This window comes from Cibotium barometz, chromosome 39 (assembly GCF_041138505.1).
Source record: "Cibotium barometz isolate CiBa-2024 chromosome 39, ASM4113850v1, whole genome shotgun sequence".
In the NCBI taxonomy this organism is placed as follows: domain Eukaryota; kingdom Viridiplantae; phylum Streptophyta; class Polypodiopsida; order Cyatheales; family Cibotiaceae; genus Cibotium; species Cibotium barometz.
The window spans coordinates 45,598,711-45,604,198 of record NC_141084.1 but is presented as its reverse complement, the minus strand read 5'-3'; the positions used below and the strand labels follow the sequence as shown (position 1 = coordinate 45,604,198).

At 43.7% G+C, this 5,488-nt stretch overlaps 1 pseudogene; it reads left to right on the top strand.

Moving 5' to 3' along the window:
- Positions 1–550: 550 nt before the first annotated feature.
- On the top strand, positions 551–3,127 carry LOC147616152 (AT-hook motif nuclear-localized protein 18 pseudogene; annotated as a pseudogene).
- The last annotated feature ends 2,361 nt before the right edge of the window (positions 3,128–5,488 follow it).

The following is a 5,488-nucleotide window of genomic DNA, read 5'->3' as shown; positions in this document are numbered from 1 at the left end:
ACCTCGGCTTGGGGCTAAAATCGTGACCAAATATGGCGGGATGGATTGTGTGGCGGTTTATTTGACTCAAACGTGATCCTCAAAACAGCTACTCCATGTCGCCGGATGGCCGACACCGAAGACTGCAAAAGCGACGATAATCTTTGACTTTAGGTACAAGCCACGTGATTAAGGCAGTGGTTAGGAACTTAAGACTTGAGAGCGCTGAGGCCCGAGGGTCGAGGGGGAGAGCAGCCTCAGGAGTCAGGAGCGAGAAAGAGATGAGACAGGCGGGGTCCCGTCAGCCCATGCGCGGCGGTAGGTCCCACAAAACGAAACAGCGTGACCGCGTCCCTACATAAAAACCCCCGCAAAGGCCGGACTAGTGGGCTACTGTGACTAGGTACAGGCCTGTTAGCTTTCGTGGCTGCTGCGCTGGGAACAATTGCTAGCGTGGCATTTTTGCGGGGCTTATAATGGACGTTTGGAATTCAGTGTAGTGTCTCTGATGTGGCAAGATCCGCGCAGGCCCACGGTGCAAGGGTATCTTTGTGCTGCTGGTATCGTCGATTACTTGTTCGCCTCTACTGTACAGATGCTGCTGCTTTGGCGATCGTCTTCTTCCGCACGTACCACACCACACCACACCACACCACCATGCTGCTCTTGCTAACCTCGTCTCTCCCCCAACCTCTTCCCCACCTGCTTCCGCCCTTCCCCCGATCTACTAAACCTCCTACCACACGCTACAACTAACCTTTCTCATTTCCTATACACCTCTCTCTCTCTCTCTCTCTCTCTCTCGCTGTCAGATTATGTATTAATCCCTTTTATTAATATCCCACCATTCTCCAAACTCCTCATCACACAAAGCAAGCTGGTAATATTGACCTAAGCATCTGCTAGCAAAAGAAGGGTCATGCATTCTAGTCTGATCTAGTCAAAGCCCCTTTGATAAATTTTAATTCAGGGCATGTCTTCATGGCCGGTATCATTGAAGCAGGAGGAGCTCATTTCGGAGGCCAGCAAGGTGGAGTCCCAATTAATCTCCAGAGAGACCTGCACACTTCTGAAGACGAGAACAGTGGCAACAGCGGCCTAATAGGACGGAGCAATTACGACAACAATAAGCGACCAAGGGAGAGCAACAACATGGGGCCGGAGGGGGGAGAGACAGGCAGTGGCACCCCGAGGAGGCCGAGGGGGAGGCCGCCCGGGTCTAAAAACAAACCCAAGCCGCCCATCATCATCACGCGGGACAGCGCCAACGCGCTGAAGGCACACGTTCTGGAGATCGCCAACGGGTGCGATGTGGGAGAGACGGTGGCGGGTTTTGCTAGACGGCGGCAGCGGGGTATCTGTGTGCTGAGCGGGAGTGGGACGGTGATGAACGTTACTCTCCGGCAACCGGCAGCGCCGGGGGCGACCGTTACACTACACGGCCGCTTTGAGATTCTTTCGCTATCGGGCGCTTTTCTGCCGCCGCCGGCGCCTCCAGGGGCGACGGGCTTGACGATCTATCTGGCAGGTGGGCAAGGGCAGGTGGTCGGAGGCAGCGTGGTGGGCGCCCTTGTAGCGTCTGGCCCGGTCGTGGTTATGGCTGCCTCCTTTCTCAACGCCTCCTACGAGCGCTTGCCTCTTGAAGAAGAAGAGCCGACGCCCGTCCAGCAAGACCTTGGCGCTGCTGCCTCTGTCGCACACTCCACGGCAATCGCCACCCATGCCCCACCCATCAGCCTAAGCGACCTTTCCAGCATGGCCCTATACAACGTGCCGCCCAATCTCCTCACCAACTGCCAATACCCCCCTGATGTGTACGCAGCCGGCGCCCGCCCCCCCCCGTACTGAAACGAGGAAATCATCAGCAGCAAATGATTCACCCTGTCTCACAACACTAGAGAATTTTGTATTTTCAGCAGGGAAACAGAAAAGCCAACCTGTCTGCTGCAAATCTGGGAAAGGGAATGAAACCATCAGAAGGGCAGCATCCATGTTTTTCTGATGATTTATTTCATTCGAATATGAAAGAAGATAACCGGGCTCACAGTGGGTTTTCATTTGATTATTTGTACCTACTAACGGAAGGGATGATATTATTAGGTGTAAACTAGGATATGACCAATATATTGTGCCAATTTTTCTGTTACAACTGGCTCGTGGAGATCCCAGACCTTATCGTGCAGGAGGTGGTGGAAGGAGACCCAATGGCCACTTCGATTGGCTATCGATTGAGGTGTTGGGATCTTGTGGGAGTAGGCCTCTCTTCAAGGTACTATCGTTTGTTCTCTTAATATTTAACCATGCATTTCTAGATTTCCTATTTTCATTCATATTAGATTTCACCAAAGACAACAAAGATTATGGTCCCTTACTCATAATGCCTTGATGGTGGTTGCACAAGTGCTTATCGTTTTGCCGTAAGCCTGTACTAGGCAATGATCACCCTTACAGCAGGTTCATTAATATTTCTATATCATGAACATGCCCAACCCTTACTTAGTTTGGATATTCTAATCCTCCCAATAAGAGTAGATTTAGAGTACTAGATGAATATGCATGCTTAAAGTCTAGTTTATTTGGTTGGCTGGTTGTTTTGTTCTTGTCGTCGTTACCCAAAAAACTACAACGTACGTAGAAAATAATTTCTTGATTCTTGAACATTTTCTAATGTTAAGCACAGCACAGATAACGAAGATGAAGACAATGCTTGCTAGTTAATATGTTTTTAATCCAAAACGCTCTAAGACTTGAAAGCTCTGTATCGATCCCAATTGTATCCGTACTAAATGCTCGATAGTTGTGAATATCTCTTCGTTATGTGAAGTATATGGTACTGCATCCTGTGTATGCATTTATACAATCAAAACCATTCCTAAATTTGTACATGTTCGCATATTAGCTAGGGTGAGAGTGTACTTGGGGTTTTCTCGTGTCATATTTAGGGCTCGGCAACTTAGTGTATATTTATTGACTACAATTATGAAAAAACATCCAGGATTTCTCATTGGCCTTATTTTTATACAGTCAAAACCATTCCTGAATTTCTACCGGCATACAGTATACATTTTGGGAATGAGAACCGGGTAGATTCAGTTGTACTTATTTTGATTTCTTGAGAAAATTGTTTTTATTGAGCTTTGATCCTTTTCTCTCATAGAGAGTACCCGACTGCTCAATAATTGCTTTGTTTGTTTGGCTTATTCTTGTGATTGACCTTAGTACTAAGGTGTTGTGAAATAACCTTCTTACACATAATCTAGCAACATTTCAATAATTGCTTTGTTTGTTTGTTCCTTGTTGTGATTTTAATGGCTTATTCTTGTGATTGACCTTAGTACTCTAAGGTGCTGTGAAATAACCTTCTTATACGTAATCTACAACAATTCATTCAAATGGTGATGTTCAAGTGAACAAAATGTAATTTATATTTCTCGATTGATTAAATATACATTAAGTTCAAGTAATTACAAAACAATAATGGTCGGCCACACAAAACATTACGACAATGGTAAGGCCTTTGGTTGTATACAAAATAAAGCAAGAAAGGGATGGCTAATCGGAATCTTCATCAGAACCGACTCGTCTTCATCTTCATCTTCACTTGCTTTGCCTACTTCATGGTTCAAATGCACACCTCGCATATGTATCCAAGCCCACAATTGCAAATCGGGGGCTCTATATCCATAATCGTACTCTTCTTTTGTTGGGTCATGCTGGGAACAACCTTCTTCTATTTTTTTTAAAAAATATACAATTAGATTAAAGGGAACAATATAGTTTAATTTAACCAAATTAGATTAAATAAAGAAGAATAATAAAATAGACATTTACAAAGCGCGAAATAAAGGAAGATCCGAGCCAAAGTGTGATGCTCCTCTGCTTCCATAGTCTTAAAGAGCTTGCCACATCGCTTGTTTGTTGAAAAGCACCTCACAAAGCTCTACCCATGTCTCCACTCCTCTTGCAGCAAACACTTGGCTTCTCCGTGTTGTTCTTGGCTGTGCTCTCTTAATGTTTCCTCTCCTATTAGTGAGAAGAAGCTTCATCCTCTTCTTTATCTAATCATCCGAGAAGACAAGGCTTGGATATGGAACATGAAACTCAGTTTTGAGAACATCAAGAACTTATTGTTTTGGTAGCTCATCTTGTGCTTTCCATTTCTTAAACAAGTTTGTGAATTGCAAGTTCGGAATTACATGCATTGTATTGATGACTTGCTTTCCCTTACCATCCCCATCACGTGCGCCCCATTGGCATCTATGTTATGTGATAGCTCACATCGATAAAACTATGGTATGGCTCTCCTCAGGGGTGGTTGAAAATGAGTAGATGATGAATATTGGGGGGGTGTCTCGCAAGAGTTCCTGATACTTTTTTGAAAGCAAAAGCATCATGCTTCCCCCCTCCCTACTACATCTAGTAGACCCCCCTAGCTCCCTACTACTACACATAAAACATTCATAAAGGCTTTAAAGCCTTCATGCATTAAGCCTTTATATGTAAAAGGCTTTATACATAAAGCTTTCATGCATAAGCTCTAGGCATAAAGCCTTTATGCGTAAAGCCTTTGTGCATAAAGCTTATGCATAAGGCTTTACACATAAAGGCTTTATGTATAGTATAAAGCTTCTTTGCATTAAGCTTTATGCATATAGCCTTTCTGCATTAAGCTATGCATATGCTCTCAATGCATGCATAAATATCTCTATGCATGCATTGAGAGCTAACCCCAGAATCATAAAACCCTAAAAATCCTATGTATATAAAAGCCCTTAAAGCATAAGAGAAAGGAGGGAGCTCTTACCTCAAGAATCTTGTAAGTGCTGACTTGAAACCCTAAAAGAAGAGCCTATAAAATATCAACATTTTATTAGTACTCTATTCAAAAAGTTAAAAAGTGTACTAGCATTTATTATATGAGCTCTATATGAAAAAGCAAGAGAACAAGTGGAAGAGGAGAAGAACAAGGTGAGTCTCCTTAACCCTAACCCTAATACTATTAGAAATCTTATGAGTAATACAACCTTAATAGCTTGTGGTTTATCAAGCCCTAACCTTTGCTTCGAAATAGAAAGCCTAATAGAGATCTTTGATGGAGAGCTCTCCAAAACTCTATATTGGCACTTCTATGTAGAAGCTAGGGTTAGGGTAAGGCAAAACGTGAGGAGAAACAGAGAGGGGAAGGAAGAGAAAAGCTCACCTCAAAGCATAAATGGAACTTTCATGGAAAGCTTGAGAGTAATGGAGATGGAGATGAAGCTTTCCATAAAAGCTTAAGAGCATATGAGAGGGAGCAAATAGCAGATACCTTGGAAGAGGATGAGCTTTGATGGAAGTAAGAGGTGGAAAGGATGGAAGTGACATGGGTGGAAGGAAGAGTTGCAATCAATCGACTGTTGTCCAAGCCATGTCAAGGAAAACAATAAGGTTAATCTTTGCCAATTGGTTTTTTAAGGGTTTTTTCAAAAAAAGTTCACTTGGGATCTTAAAACATTTACCCAAATTTTGG